Genomic DNA, 16,398 nt, shown 5'->3' on the forward strand with positions numbered 1-16,398 from the left:
ACAATGGAAAATCTAGCTTAGAGGTCTTACCAAAATCACAAACCAACTGCTGCAACTTACTATGGAGTCCTCTAAAATCCCTGAAAAGGATGTTACGGCTAAACCAGGCCTGGGACCACAATACAGAGAGATGGTTGAGATTCTCTTTGAAGCTAGGATTAAAACAAATCAGTCTCTTCCAGAAGGATGGATCCATACAGCTTCGCATTGTCATAAATTGGCCAGAACTCGTCTGACAAAAGGCAAACACACGCTCTATGATCCCGACACCAAAACCTATGATCCTCTCACGCTTTATGAACTAGAAATGACCACAGAAAGATGGGATCAGCTTGAGCAGGAGGCCATTTATAGACTTATCGAGAAGGACAATGCTGGCACTGGGACTTCTGAAACACCAACACAACCGAAGGGCAAGAGGAAGCGGGTTTAGTGGAAGGATACTGGGTAGTTCCATCTTAGAATCCGATGGTGGATTTTTCTAGCCGTTCTCAGAATCAGACGGTGGATTTTCCCAGTAAGGTGCTGAAATTGCTTTGGCTGGACACCCTTGGAATTACAACTATAGGGTTGTCAAGCACTCAACAAGCATGAAGTATGGTACAAAGATAACAATACTAGGAGAGTTAGCAACTTCAGAAGAGTACTATCATGAGGAACATAGGCTAACTGATAAGGAACATTGGCCACAGGCAAAGAGGTTCCTCAACACCTCAGAAGAATCAGACGGTGGATTTTTTTTCAGAAATTTTGGAGTATACCAAAATTCAAGAAAGGAGGGAAGGATGTAGACGGCGAAGACAGTCTCAACAGGCGGGAATTGTCTCCTAAAAGCTGAACAATGGATCAATCAGTAATTACCACGACAATTACCACAGTAACTTTGAGAGACTATAAATAGGACCCATTACATTGTAATTGGGCTGCTTGTATTTTTTACTTCTTACTCCTAGTCTCTTGGTTTTTCTCTACAAAGCTGTTCCTGAGTTATAATCTCTTCCCTTGTAATTCTACTCTATAATCATTACTACAATAGTCAATTGGGCTTCAGTTTGCTATACCTTGTACTTGTTCTTCATAAACTCTCAATCTGAACTTGAAACACTTTTCCAGTGATTCAATTTGTTTCTAGTCCCAATAGAGTATTTCAATTCAGTTAACTATTCCAGTTCAGTTTCCATATTCTATTCTAATTTCACTGACTGAACTGACGACTTTGAGTAGCTGTAAATTCTAACACTGGAATCATCTATCTAAAGAGATCAGCTCCAATTCTAGGGTGCACCCGTGGGAAAGAGCATAACTCGGGTGAAGAGAAGATCCTTCTCTAACACACATTGCAAGCGAAAGCAGAACCTCAAGACCCCAAAGAAACTCAAGAACCCAAGAAACTCAAGACCCCCAAGAACCTCAAGATCCTCAAGCACCCAAGACCCACAAGAACACAAGTTCCTCGTGAACTTAAGAACTAAGAATCACAGTGTATGGTCATCACCGGAAGCGGAATGGATACTTCGCATGGAGGTGATGGGCATGACAATAGCGAAGAAGAATCTCACCACCAAGGAGGTTTTTTTGACCCTCCTTCTTCCCCATCTACGCCACGGGTTGTACCAAATCCTATGGAGGTTTTGGTCAAGTCGATGATGGCACAACAATAATAAGCGAATCACGTTGCGATGGTACAACAAGAAGCGAATCACGTTGCGATGGCTCAACTAGAAGCGAATCGCATTGCCATGGAGTGTGAACGCCAAACCAAACAGGAAACCTTGGACCGCGTAGCACGACGAGCGGCCGAGGACCAAAAAGAAAGAAAAGCACAAAGAAAGGAGGCGGCCGAAGAAAGACGAGCGGCCTGAAGGTCGATCGTGAGGCACAGAGAGAACTACGCATGCAAGAATTGGTTCAACAGGTTCTCGCCTCAAAGTCCGAGCCATCCAAAGATGTTGGTAGTTCATCAAGTGGCGCAAGCCGAGTTTTGAACTCCAACAACCCAGTCACAGAGAAGTTGACTTTCAGTAAGTATGATGGTAAGATGGATGCTACTGTTATTCATTCTTGGTTGCATCAATTTAATGCTTATTTTGCGACAACTAAGAAGACAAGCAATAGCAAGGTTTTGACGGCAACCATGTACCTTGCCGGTGATGCCATTAATTGGTACCACGCATGGCAAGAGGCACAGTTGGCCGTGCACCTAGAGGAAGCCGACGAACATGTGCCCCTTTCCTTCAATTGGGCCGACTTCCAAGACAAGCTCAAGGCACGGTTTATGCCCCCACAGTACCTAGCACGGTTGAAAGACGATTGGCGTAGTCGCAAGAAAAATGGTATGCCAGTTATGGTTTTCTCTAATCGTGTTCTGCAGCTCGACACCCAATTACGCAAATCGGATGATGAGCGCAAAGAGGCTTTCATTTTTGGATTGGACGACTATATCAGGTTTGATGTTGAAGTTCTCTACCCAATCGATCTCAAGAAGGCAGTAGCGATTGATCTCGCACAGGAGATGAAGCACAACAAGGGAAAGCCCAAGGAAAACAACACTTCCACAAGTACCTCTCAGACTTCTCAGAATCCTCAGAACTGTAAGAACGGTAACTCTTTTAACCAATCTTTCAATATTTTCTCAGAAAAGAACTCTCCAAGTGAACGTAAGGGTAAGGCTAACACAATTGCTAAACCTAAGCTTACTCCAGATGAAAAGGTAGAACAAGGAATTTTAGGAGGATACATCACGGTGGAAGAGCAAAGCACTTATTCTAAGGAAGGTTGTTGTTTTCATTGTCACATCAAGGGTCAAAAAGAACATGTCCCAAGCTTGAATCGAATGAATCTAAAGAACCCATAGAACCCACTTCCTCTGTCAATGCAATAAATGAGAACACGAGTGTGACCCAAGTCTCTCATGACTCTCCCATTGATGAGTCTCTCATTAAGTGTTATGGTCATGTGAATGGTCAACGTTTTGTCATATTGTTTGACCCTGGTAGTATGCATGATGTGATTAGTGACTCTCTTGTCCAAAGATCCCGCTTGGAGGTTAGCAAGACATCTCCTTTCGAGGTGTCGGGTATGGACTCTCTCATCATACAAGAGTGCTTTGATGTTTTGTTCACTGCTCAACAAGCGTCCTTCCGCAAAAAAATTAGTCTCTCCTCTTTCAGGATGTGATATGCATTTAGGCATTTGATGGTTTCGTGAGCATAACCCTCTGATTGATTGGGCAGCTAATACGTTCACTTTCAATGCTAAAAGTGACTCTCCCATTGTCATTCATGGGGAGAAAATTGTTCATTCTTCCTCTCTCATTTCTAACGTGCAGACAAAGATTGATAGGATTCAGGAGAAGGAGACTCTCTCAGTCTCGTCTTCTCCACAGCATGACACACATGATTTGGACTATAATGATAAGCATGATGATTTTCACGATCAAGATGTGATTTCTCACGAGTATGATGATTTGCATGATCATGATGGGATTTCTCACAAGCATGAGGATTTGATGGAAGATGATGTGATTGTTTACAAGGATGATGGTTTAGTTGCTAATTTGTCTAGTGAAGCTAACCCCATTGCAGATTCAACCGATCACAAGGAACCGATCTTGACCCTCGAGTCAAGGTCCAAAGAACCCTCACAGAAAGTATTATGTGTTCGAGTGATTAATCATCACGCATTGTTTGAGTGTTTCATTCATGATCGTTTCCTGTATTTTAGTCAACGTCTTTATGTGATCCCTTTTCATAGGCATGCCATATTGTACGTTGAGCACGATCCACTCATGAATGAGCACAGATGTATGCGAATTTCTCATGAAAAGCTGAAAAGTATGTATCCAAGGAAGTATGTCTCTTCCTTGGCATGACACACTCATAGAAAGAGTACAAGAAGGATTGAGCATCAAGCATAGGCATTTCCATTGTGTTTTGCCACAGTTGATTGATTTAGATCAGAAAGTCAAGATTCGATTTCATTGTTTGCGTGCATTTGATGAACGGTTTGGCACTCCGTCTATATGTTCATCTTCATTGCATACACACTCTTTAAAGAAGACTAGATTTTTTTCAGTCACTTTACATAGAATGGGTATGTTCATGTTTTGTGTTGGAAGTGGTTTTAGGAATTTTCACCCTTGGAGATTCTTGAAGAAAAAGAAGCATGACTACAGACGAAGTTGAAGCATTAAAGGAGCCACAGAAGACTTTGTGTTGCTTTCCGCATGGCCCAAAGAAGCAAGCATTGCAGACCTTTATGAAGTTCAAGTTTCGCATGACCTACGCATCAAAGTGGGCCGATGAAGAGTCCTTTCCAGGATTTCAAACATTGTTGGCGATCTTCCTCGACGCCATACAATTCGGTACCAGTACCTCCACTTTGAAAAGGAGGGGATGTCACATGACACATCCAACCCTATGTGCCCGTGGACAAGGTACAGCATGACCAGGGTTCTATTCAATCAAGTTAGTCTAGCATAGGAAGTGGTCTGACACTTCTGTGAGTCTGTTCGGAGACCGTGCATGTCTAGACACTTAGATTAGATGTATATCCTCTGGTTGCACACAACATGATCATCAAATTTCCATAAGAACCCATCAAGAGAATTTTTATACTGCATAGACCTATTTTTCCTATTTTTGACATTTTTCACTTATTATTTTTAAGTGACTTTTGTTGGGAAACTAGGTAGGGCAATTTGACTAGCCAAGTACATAAAGAAACCTAGCAGTAGCACTTTCTGGCAGAAGAGGCAACAGGAACTCGGTTCAACAGACACCTTCTCAATAGGACCCACAACAAGCCTAGAGTTTTTGCATCAGCAGCAAGACCTAGCGTTTTGCACCAAGAACATTGAGCGTTTCCTTCAATTTGCAGATCAGCCCAGCGTTTTGTAATTGCAGCAGACTAGTGACAACAGGATACAAAAGATCAGTCCTAGCATTGGCAGATTCTTCCCGCATGACACCAATCAGCCTAGCATTTTTGGAGCAGCATAACAGCCAGCGTTTTTGCAGTTTCATCGCGACAAGACAACAAGAAGCCCAACGTTTTCAATTTTCAGCATAGACACTCCGCAGAACATGTCCCGAATCTCGCAAATCTCACCTCCCCGCAGTAGATCCTTGTCGCACAGTCAGATCCCGCAAAGTTCGCAGTTTCAGCCCGGAAAACACAGATTTCAGCATTTGCGTTTTCAACGCGTCGTCGTCGCATCATCACCATCGACATCGTCACCACCGACATAGAGTCAAAATTCAGTAGATACAAGATTTGCAGATTTCAGCCATTAGCATTTTTAGATTTTAGCCCGTCTTGTCGTTGTCCTCATCGTCGTCAACATTGTCACTAGCAAGTCCAAAGCATTGTAGAGATTTGTGCAATCATAAGTAGACCGCTCTCGCCATAGAGAGTGGGGCCTTCGGAGGAGGGTTTGACAACATTCTGATGTCGTACTCTTCTCTCTCTATCTCTCAATCTCAGCACATTCATTCACAGTGTTCACCACTTTGTTTGTGTCCGTTGCACTCTCTCACTAAAGGAACGGAAGGCTCTCCCTTCCCTAAGTAAAAGGAACCCTTGAGCACAGTTCGGAGCACTCATCTTGAGCATAGTTCAACATTCACTTCCGCTACACCTTACATTGAATCAACAAAGCTTCCTGTCCGTAATCTTGTCTCTTGGAGTGCATTGATTGCACAACAGAAGTAGGGCCAGGAAGCTTTGGAGTCTGGATTGTTTTCTGCTGCAGTAAGGGGAGAGAGAGAAAGAGAGAGAGAATCAGCAGGAAAAACAAGAGGCGTTGCTTTTCTTGCCTGCACTGCTCCAAAAAGCTGATGTGCATGCTGTCTATATACAGTTGCCATAGGATTGAAACGAGTGTGTCTCTCTTCCCCCCTCCATGCTTGATCACCAACAAAAGGTCCTTTTCGCTCCATTATGCAAGGGCACCATTTCTCAAAAGCGGGCAACTGATAGTACATGCGGATATGGGCTTAAATATCTGATCTTATAATGTTAGCCAAGGGCTGTTGCAAAAAATATTGTGCTTCTCGCAACACCTCCAAGCAATCAACAATTAAGGCTACAGAAGCAAAAATGAAGAGCAAGAGAATGAGTCTTTCTTTTGTGAGCTCACTTAAAGACTGTGTTAAGCAAAAGGGTTTGTACCAGAGGAGTAGGATTCATGTTGATATTGTTAGTTAAGTGCTGTTGACAAAAAATGCCGTGCTTGGCATTGCCTTATTCGACATGTATGCCAAATGCAGTGCTCTTCATAAAGCACAAAAAATACTTGATGAGCTTCCTGTCTGGAATTCTATCTCTTGGAATGCTCTGATCGCGGGATATGCCCAACAAAGGTAGGGCCAGGAAGCGCTGGGCTGTTTTCAGTAGATGCAAAGAGAGGGCAACTCTCCCAAATGCAATCACCTATGCTTGTATCTTCAAGGTGTGTGGCATTATGCAGATGTTGATATGGGCCAAAGAACTCATGATGATATTGTTAGCCAAAGGTTGTTGGAAAAAAACGAGGTACTTGGCACTGTCTTGGCATGTATACCAAATGTGGTGCAGTTGAGAAAGCACAGAAAGCACTTGAGAAGCTTAATATTTGGAGTGGCCTCTCTTGGAATGCACTGACTACAGGATATGCACAAGAGGAGCAGGGCTAGGAAGCTGTGTACTGTTTTCAACAGATGTGAAGTGAGAGCTATCTCCAGACGCAATCGCCTACATGTATATCTTAAAGGCATGTGGCTCTACGCAAGATGAAAAGAGATGTCATGCTGACACTCCCCTGGTCGATGTGTATGCCAAATGTGGTTGGCACTCTCATGGTCGATATGTATGTCAAATGTGGTACACTTCAGAAAGCATAAAAAATGCTTGAGGAGCTTCTTGTCCGGAATGTCGTCTCTTGGAACGCACTGATTACGGGATATGCGCAACAGGAGCAAGAACAAAAAGCTCTAGGCAGTTTTCAGCAGATGCAAAGCGAGTGTATGTCTCACCATTGAGTCAACTATACTTTTGTCTTGAAGGAGTGTGACATTACAAGTAAGAGAAGGATAGACCATCACTCTTCTTCTCGTAGCTAGCTACCTCCTTTGGTAAATATTACCAGTGCTTCAATCACTAAGGCTTTGTCTTCACCACAAATTCTTTCATGTGTTACCACAATCCTAGAGAATTTTGAAAGAAGCTCATCTGGTTCTAACTTAGTGAATGCCATGAACTTCGTGGAGATTCCCGTTGATACCACGTGTGGCTCTCTGCTACATGAGCTGTAGGTTTTCTCTTTTGTTTCCTCATGTTGAATGTTGTTTTAGCCCAATGCCAGTTTAGGGTGATCTGACAGGCATGCGTATGCAACAAGTATGCTGTTACAATTCCAACAAGGCCCTCCTCCCTTCTGCTCACTACTAGCTATCATGTCAACATATTTAAGGTTTTTGATTTCCTTGTTGACAATACATATGGAGTGAAGTTGGAGAAAGCGATGGGCTGAGAGACAAGATGTTGCTACAGCTTGAACAAGAATGCCTCAAAGTATATCGAAAGAAACTTGACCAAGCAAACCATTCCAGGGCTCCCCTGCATCAAGCAATTGCAGATGCTAAAGCAGAAATTGATTTTATTATTTTGGCTCTAGGTGAACATGGGATCGTTGTAAGGGTAAGAGGATTCTCCTTTATGATTATTCTGCAGAGATGCTCTGCATTGGGATACCTAATTTTTATCTCAATACTTGAATGTGATGGAGGCGCTAGGATTTAGAATTAGAATTCTGTGGTTATGTTGCAAGGTGTGAATGTTTTAAAAGGTCTAGAAACAACACAAAAGGTCCGTGCAATAAGAATAATACAGCTTTGGTCTGTTTTCAACAGATTCGAAGTGATGGCCTCTCTCATGATTGCAAGATTTTCTCCAAAAGGGTAGCGCTAGAAAGCTCTAAGCTGTTTTCAGGAGATGCGAAGCAAGGAGTCTTGGAGAAAGATGTCATGCTTGGCCGTATTTTAATCAGTATGTATGTCAAATGGGGTGCCCCAAAGATTATGACTTTGTGTATGTGTGCATGTGAGCCTACAGATGAACAATACGACGGATTCAACATCAATCGACATGTTTGCAGAAGTCGTATACTAGTGGGAAGGTGGCAGAACAATGTAAGGAAGGTCTAGAAGCGGCTCCATCCAAGATTGTGCGTTGATCCTCACAACCAATACCAAAGGTAGACTTACTATTTCGTATTTTGATCTCCTTTATGTGATCTCAAAAGTAATTAGATTAAATCATGTACACATTAAAGAAATAAATTTACATCATTTTTATTTAAGCGATTGTAGATGAAGGTGATAAAGGCTGAAGAATTTTTGTGATGCCCAACAAAGGGACACATAGACAATACGCCACGGCAAGGCAACGTGGAATGATACATGTCTTCATAAAACATCAGTAATGAGTTCTTCCTTGTAAAGCTGTAGTATTTTTACAATAAGAAAGTCTCTCCAACACTGGAGGAGAAGCATAAGTCCCCCTTCAGCACTGAAGGGGATAAAAGTGGCAGGGGAAGGGCAAGTTCCCTACGGAGTGATGATTGAGACTTGTCTTGAATGTTACATGTCTTCATAAAACATCGGTAATGAGTTCTTCCTTGTAAAGCTGTAGTATTTTTACAATAAGAAAGTCTCTCCAACACTGGAGGAGAAGCATAAGCCCCCCTTCAGCACTGAAGGGGATAAAAATGGCAGGGGAAGGGCAAGTTCCCTACGGAGTGATGATTGAGACTTGTCTTAAATGTTATTACATTTTAAAATAGTAAATGGATCCTTTTATTTTACCCTTCATTTCACATCCTGACATGCTTGACTTTTCTTGCATTCTATTGTTTTAAAATGTTAAAGTGAAGCTTTCCCTTGCATAATTCTATTAATTTCTCTCTACACACATACACACACACACACACACACACACACACACACACATTAGATTCATTTCACAGCCTCAATTGGCTTGACTTTTCTTGCATTTTATAGTTTAATTCTAATCAATATTCAAGAAAGTCTCTTCTATTAAGCGGCCGTTGGTCGAATTTCCTCCTAATCACAAAGAAGCAAACCGGAATACTAGCATAAATTTGCAAGATTTTTTAACTATTTTCTCACATATTTCACCGTTTTACTTCCCTTTACCATGGTTTGCAACCGTCTAGTCGCAATTTTCAACCGGTTCAAGGCTAAGCTGAGGCAATCCTTTCCGAAACACCGACTCCAGTTAAACTCAACCTAATGACTTTATCACTTTCTTATTTTTTTAGAAAGCCACCGTGACCCTTTCACTTGTTTTACTTGGGCTGCCTCTAGCTTTCAGCGTGCATCCTTTGTAGCACAACATGGTTGGAGAATGAAAGGAAGCCCTTGTTTCCGGACCCGCCATCGAGTGGGCGGCCTCTTACCTCCGAAAACACACCATGTCCGCTACCTTTTCAATGCAAAACGGGGACAAAACTTGAACCCGTGATGCCACGATGACTAAACCGAGCATCGTAGCCACGAAGCCAATTTATATTTCTTGAAGGCTAGATGTTGGCTATTGCTTTTGATCTTGTCTATTCACACTGTGAACTAAGCGTACATGCAAACTGAGAGAGGCCCTCAGGGTTGGTATGCAGTCTGAATTTGCTCTTGGTTGGCCTCTGACAATTTTATGAATTTAGCCATGAGGACGTTTCTACGTAATTGATCACAAATTAAGCTGAGGATGTTTCCACGTAATTGTTTCCATGTAATTAATCACAAATTAATCATTGGACGGTTGTTGTTGTACGTTCTAAGCGCTGTTTTATTTAATTAACAGGCTTGTTGAGTACAGTTTTGAGAGCTGCCTAATTTACAAAATAGTGGACACTTTCTGCCGTGCACGTGTACCCTCTTACTTGATCAAGTAAGACTGTAGGCAAGGAAAAGTGTGGGCTTTGTCCCTCATGACTGGGAGAATCAAAGATATGCATAATGAAGCTTGAACATGGCTAAACACAAGCTTTTTGCCCCTCATGACAAGGGGGTGAGAGAAGTATGAAAGAAGAAGAGGCCATGACACAAAGGATGAAATTTGAATATAGAAGGGAATGTACTTACAAGGATGCAGTGATCGAATGATGACTCACAGAGATCATGGATAGATCTCAATAGACATACTAACAATGACGATGATAATGGCCGCATGGTTCGAGATGGTAGAAACCCTAGCTCTTCAAAAGGAACATATTTCTATTACAACAAATGTTGCAAAGAGAGATCAAGAGGTATGGGTTAATGTTGTTTCCATGAGTGGTGATAATATTTCATGAGGATTGTGGACCAAAACACATGGTAATATCTTCCACCCATGATAAGAAGCTGATCTTTGGATGAGAAGAAGCCTTAAACAGGTTGCAAAGTGCTTTCTAGGGTTATCATCACATACGAGGAGGAAAATGGCCCTTCTAAGCGACCACTTAAGAGAATGAGTTCACCTGAGAGATGGAAAGCTAAGCACCTCATAACATCAGAGGTCTTGGATATGAAGGATCAACTAAATTATGATGCTGATAATCTTGGCTCTTGTATCAAGATGAAGTTGCTAAAGGGAAGCTTGAAATTGAGCTCAATGAGGACGAACCAACCTTCTTAAGAGCTCAAACATGATACTCTATTGATTTGCCATCTGGAAAAACGACAGGAAATCCAAATGGTTCATTTCATAGAGCTTTATTACACAATTTACTTTGGTCGAAAAGAAGAGAAAGCTATGTAAGCAATAGCAAAGGATCTTGCTTGAATCCATCCCCAAAGATTTGAATCATCTTTGGAAAGATCCCATGCCAAAAACACGAAAGCAACATCTTGATCAAGGACTTCATGGTGTAGGGCTCTTTGCATATGATAAAGTAGAGTGAAAAAAGGATGCATTTGGTAAGGTACCAACATTTGGCCACTAGCAGCCAAAGCCATCAATAAAGCAGTAAAGACAATGTTCTTAATGGGCTTTCTATCTAAGAATATGTAGTCTCTTAGACAATGTTGATTTCACTATATGCCTAACATGATTGTAGCAAGGACTAGAATACAAAAATACAAGAGAGAAAATCATATAACCGTGGCATGGGATTGAATATCAAATTGCTAGAGAGAAATTTTAGTTCGTTATTTTGGTCCTGAATACCATGACTATGTAGTAAGAAATGGACTATGGGATAGGGCATGGCTTCTGTTTCTTATAAATTTTGGATAGACACTGTGCCAATTCTCCACCATACTTTTGTATGGCACTCACATAAATTGTGATAGTTTTTATAAAATTTCTTAGTGCAAAAAGCTGAACTTGTGTTTTGCCTTTTCTTTAGTAGCTCCTCAAAGGAAACATTTTTGCTGTACAAAATTCAAGTGAATACATTACTCAAAAGGTTAGTGCTTTGTTTAGATTTCATACGTACTTTATAGAAAAAAGAGGTTCTGATTTTAGGAATATGTGATATCGTGCTAGCTAGGGTGGATGAAAGAGAAATATTATTGTGCACACAAGTGTGTGTGTGTGTGTGTGTGTGTGGCTAGATTATCACTCAAGCGAATTAGGTTCCAAGATGAATTAACTTGGACTGATAAACACGATCTTGAGTAGTTGCTAAGCCATCACAAGCTCACTACAAACAAGAGAGATGTAATGCAAAATAGAATTGGTTTATTCATTGATGAAATGAGCTTTAAGTAGCTCTAAAGCCTTACACTGCATGTGAGATAATTCCTTCTCTTCTCTTCTTGACTCATACTCTAATACTCTAGGACAAAGCTCACACCTTACAATCCTCCCCTTGAGGTTTTAACTAGGATAATACAATGAAGGTTATTTATCCATTAAGGATGACACATGGTTTATTCATTGATGAAATGAGCTTTAAGTAGCTCTAAAGCCTTACACATTAGGAAAAATATGGACTCTCCTTGGGCCTTTTTGATTAGTGAAGGCTCAAGGGAGAACCAATGAGAAGGCTCTTGGGATATCACCTAGAGGGGGAGGAATGGTAGCGGTGAAGCTTAATTGTCTCCCTCTTCAATGCTTGGTTCTTAGAGAGAGGTGGGAGGTAGGCTGGGGGGGGGGGGGGGGGGGGGGGGGGGATAGGAGGAGAGAGGTGTCATAAAAGAGGGAGGGACCCCCAAAAAAAAAACACGCATGCTTAAAAACCCTAAAAATTGATTTTTTTTTTTAAAGTTCCAAAGTTGACCCATTTGCTTCCAAAACTGTCCCAAAACATAAACTAACTTAAAAAAGTCAATTTTCCCCCCCAAAATCCACTTTTCTCTCTCTCTCTCTCTCTCTCTCTCTCATTACTTTTCTCTCCCACACTCTCCCTCTTCTCCCTCCTCCCATTCTCTCTCTACAGTCAAGGCAGCCATAGCCAAAATCTTTCCACCACTCTCTTCCTCTCTCTCCATAGCTCCCCCTTCTCTCATACCTCCATCAACCCTCTACAGTCCCACTCCATAGCCCACATATCCACTATCCTCTCTACCTCTCACTCCTCCCCTCTTTCTCTATCTCCACTGAAAAAGCCACCATAGCCACCATAGGCAGCTCACCTCACCCTCCCCTCAGCTCCTCATTCTCTCTCCACAGTACTCAACTCTTTCAAATCCCTTCCTAAGCCTAGCTTCCTAAGCCCAACTTCCCAAGCATGTCCACGCATAGACGGCCCAAACCAGAGATAGAGGAGATTGTGTTGCACAACACAAAAGACTCAAAGGGGGTATGGATCCCACAAGTATTCAAGAAGGGTGCATGGGTCTACATGCAACCGTCACGTGCTGGACCTCATCGCGTACGGTGTCGAGGCGTATTGGAACATCATTGGAAGGGCCGGCTATTGGCATTCAAAGAAACAAAGTCCGGAATGGTGGCCATAGTGCAACACGTCTACAGTGCAGCTAAGCTCCACCTCAAGAGAGCATCAACTCAATTTGCACCTCATTGTAAGTTTTCATGGTTTAGCTATCCCATGCATATGTCATGTTTACGTTTATGTGATCATTATGTTTAACTAAGGGTATTTGTAAAGATGTTTTTCCATCCAGCTTAGTTGAGGAGCAGCCGCTTGAGTGCCTCTGAGGCATGTTCATGGTTGTGCATGCTCACATTGGGGAGCTTATGTTTCCTAATGTTTCATTGAAAAAACTTACCGAGCAGCGAATATTCATGTACTCTCACAAGTACGTGGTGCCAAAGTCAAGCCAAAGCTATGGTAGCTTAGAAGCCGTAGAGACACCCTCATTGCAGAGTGCAGAATGGCCAACTCCAGACCATTGGGATTTGATTTCTTTCAAGCGCAAGGTGCTGCAAGATTTCCAAGGGTCCCTAAAGTTTGGTAAGGCAAACGGATTGGTGGGTCTCAGTTGGCATTGTCCCATTCATTTGTTTGTGCAAGCATTCCGCTCTCTGCCGATTGTAGAAACACCAACAATGTTTGTTTGCAAAGAAGTTGACATAGATGCAATGGACACCATTCTAGGTGTCAATTGGGGCTATGTTGACGGTTTGCATGATGGTGACCGTTATAAGTGCAATGTGTCTCCCACACAGCTTTGCCTTCGGTATTTGAAAGCAAGGTGCACCTTGTATGCACGGTTTAGCTACGAGAAGTGGATGCACAAATGTGGCAAATGGATATCCTTGCAGCGACAGCCGAAGAGATTCAATCCTTTGGAATTCGTGTCCGCATGGCCAATAACGAGGTGGAGGTGGTTGCAGTGAATCCGCATTGGACTCTTGCCAATCTTCGGGAACACTTTGTCATAATGGGATTCGAGGATGTCGGTAATGCAAGTTTCAAACTAGAACAACACAAGGTCTGGTTTGTGCTTGCTTAGCTACCTTTTCTTATTTTTTGTGGGTTTTTGTATTTTGATTGCCCATTTTTTGGTTGTATAGATTGGGAGGTGGATGGAGGCCACTATGCTTGTTTACAAAGATTGGGCTACAGACGAAATCATCTTGTCTAAGTGAATTGGCTTGCAACTTTATTCGTTTATATATTGAATATTTTATTAAAGATTTTGAAAAGGTTTAAGGTGTTGTACTTGATTTTGTACTTGAGTTTTAAGGTGGTGTAAATTTATTTTTTAAATGCATATTTTTTATTTTTTTCGAGATGGAATATGTCTATATAAGGAGGACCACCTCCTCATTTCACCATTTTCATCCCAGCATTGCAGAGAGACCTAGCATACCCAATCACGCAAAGAGAAGACATGGCTGCTACTAGTGCTTTAGATGCATTCCTTACTGAGGCTGGGCATGCAAATCGCCCTGAGCTTCAAGCATTTTTCACAACCCAACCCGATTTGGAAACCACCTTGACCCTCCACTCTCAATCTCTTGAGCACATTACTTCATACATTTCCACGTGCATGGGGAGATTCATTGTTGAGTTACCAAACCGGCCAGGGCAATGTGTCCCTGAAGGCCTTCTCCACCACATCTACCAAGGGGACAGGCCATTTCATCAGCGGCTTGCACGCTTTGCCACCATAGCACAACCCGCCGGACAATATGTGCGGCTTGAAGCTGATGATGTGCGAGCAATGCGTAAGGGAAGGATCGGAAACACTTTTTTCTCTGTTCAGGCCATAATGATCTTCTTCCTTCACGAGTGCCCAACATGCCTTGATGTAGTGCTACCTCACTTGCAGATCGGCGGGGTATTGGCTGATGTGAAGGACCCCAAGCCCGCGGCCATTGACTCATCCGCAGAGGAGAGGATGCTTGCCTTGACCTACCCTGTAGGGATTCAAGGCCTCTTGGAGGCCTCTCCATCAGTCGGTTCATCCTTGGGACCGCCAGAAGGAACCACCACTGGGGATGCCATCCCTGAGGTAGAGATTACCCGCTTCTCATCCGTTGTGGTGGGTGGGGAGGAGTTTGTGTTTATGCACGATCTGGAGAAATCCTTTGAGCTTCGCATAGATGAGTGTTTCACCATCCTCGATGCCCATGGAAAGTTTGAGGTTGATACCACCACCTCCCATGACAATGATCTCCTACTGCCCATGGGGAATACTTTGGCGGACACAGTGGTGATCGCACAAGCCGAGGTGGCAGCGGCCGAGCAGGCCAAGGTCTCTGAGGAGGAGTTTGTGGCCATGCAAGCCATGTGTTTGGCTAAACGCGCAAGAGTGGATTCACCACCACCTGCTGCAACACCTATATTGCTTGATCCAAAGGGGAAGTCAAGCGTGGATCTTTACTTGCACCCAGATGCCAATGAGGAGGATCGTAGACAAGAGGTATAGATGCTCACTTAAATTTGATTGTTACAAATGATTTTGTTAATGTTATATCACAATTCTTTGCCATATCTCAAAAAACCTATGTTCTGCAGGATGTTCTGGAGGTTTACGCCTGGGCGCAACGGTCAGGGGGTAGGAGGACGCTGTTCGGACCTCAAGCGGCACTTGCTCACTACCTCGGCAAACTTCCCACTGGTGTCGTGGTGTTTGTCCATGCCGACTACTCTCCCAATGGTCGCTACAACATTTTTGCTCTCCGTTCACTCTCCAAGGCGTTGTGTTTAACAACACTTGCCCAAACGGCCAACCTTGTAGTGCTTGTAAAGAAAGATTTTGCAATATCCACTTTCGGTGTAAACTTTCGCGGGTGCCATATTGCCCATGTTGGCATGAACCAAGCTGTAGGGGTTAATGACACCCAACAAATCACCACCACTTTACTTAGCAGGGAGCCACCCCAAAAGGCCAAGCGCCAGAAAATTGTAATTAGAAAGATCCGAAAGCAAAAGCCGGATATCATGTAAAGCATTATTTCTTTAATGAAACAACTTTTTGCTGTCTATGACTCTCTTTCTTGCAGGGTTTTGAATTTCTTATATGTTGGGCTTCCATTGTGTATGAGAAGCACCATAATTTCTGCTATGACTACTAAAGGGTTTGGCAGGCATTAAAATTTAAAAAATGCATACTTTGTGATATCTAGTCTTCCAAAGTTATGAATGTGCCTAGTAAAGGGCTTGGAAGTCCATAAAATATGCTGCCACAAGGGCGCGCATTGGGGCCTTCCATCAGTAGATGAAGTGTGCAAATGCGCGCCCTTGTGGCAGATGAATTTGAACACATCTAGGACCAAACCCAGGCACAAAACAGAGTGACAAGACTTTATTACCCAGTTGCAAAACAGAAAGACATGGATACCCAGGTAATCTTAAGGCCATCTTGCCCCAGATACCTAAAGTTGTACTAACAAACCACAAGTGTAAACTATGTGGCAATATCTAGCCCTTTTTGGAGTATAGGATTGACATGGACTAAGGGGGGATGATTGCCAGAAGCATCTATGCTAATTGAATCATTG

The sequence above is a fragment of the Adiantum capillus-veneris genome, chromosome 13 (assembly GCF_014529385.1).
Source record: "Adiantum capillus-veneris isolate H3 chromosome 13, ASM1452938v2, whole genome shotgun sequence".
Taxonomy (NCBI): Eukaryota; Viridiplantae; Streptophyta; class Polypodiopsida; order Polypodiales; family Pteridaceae; genus Adiantum; species Adiantum capillus-veneris.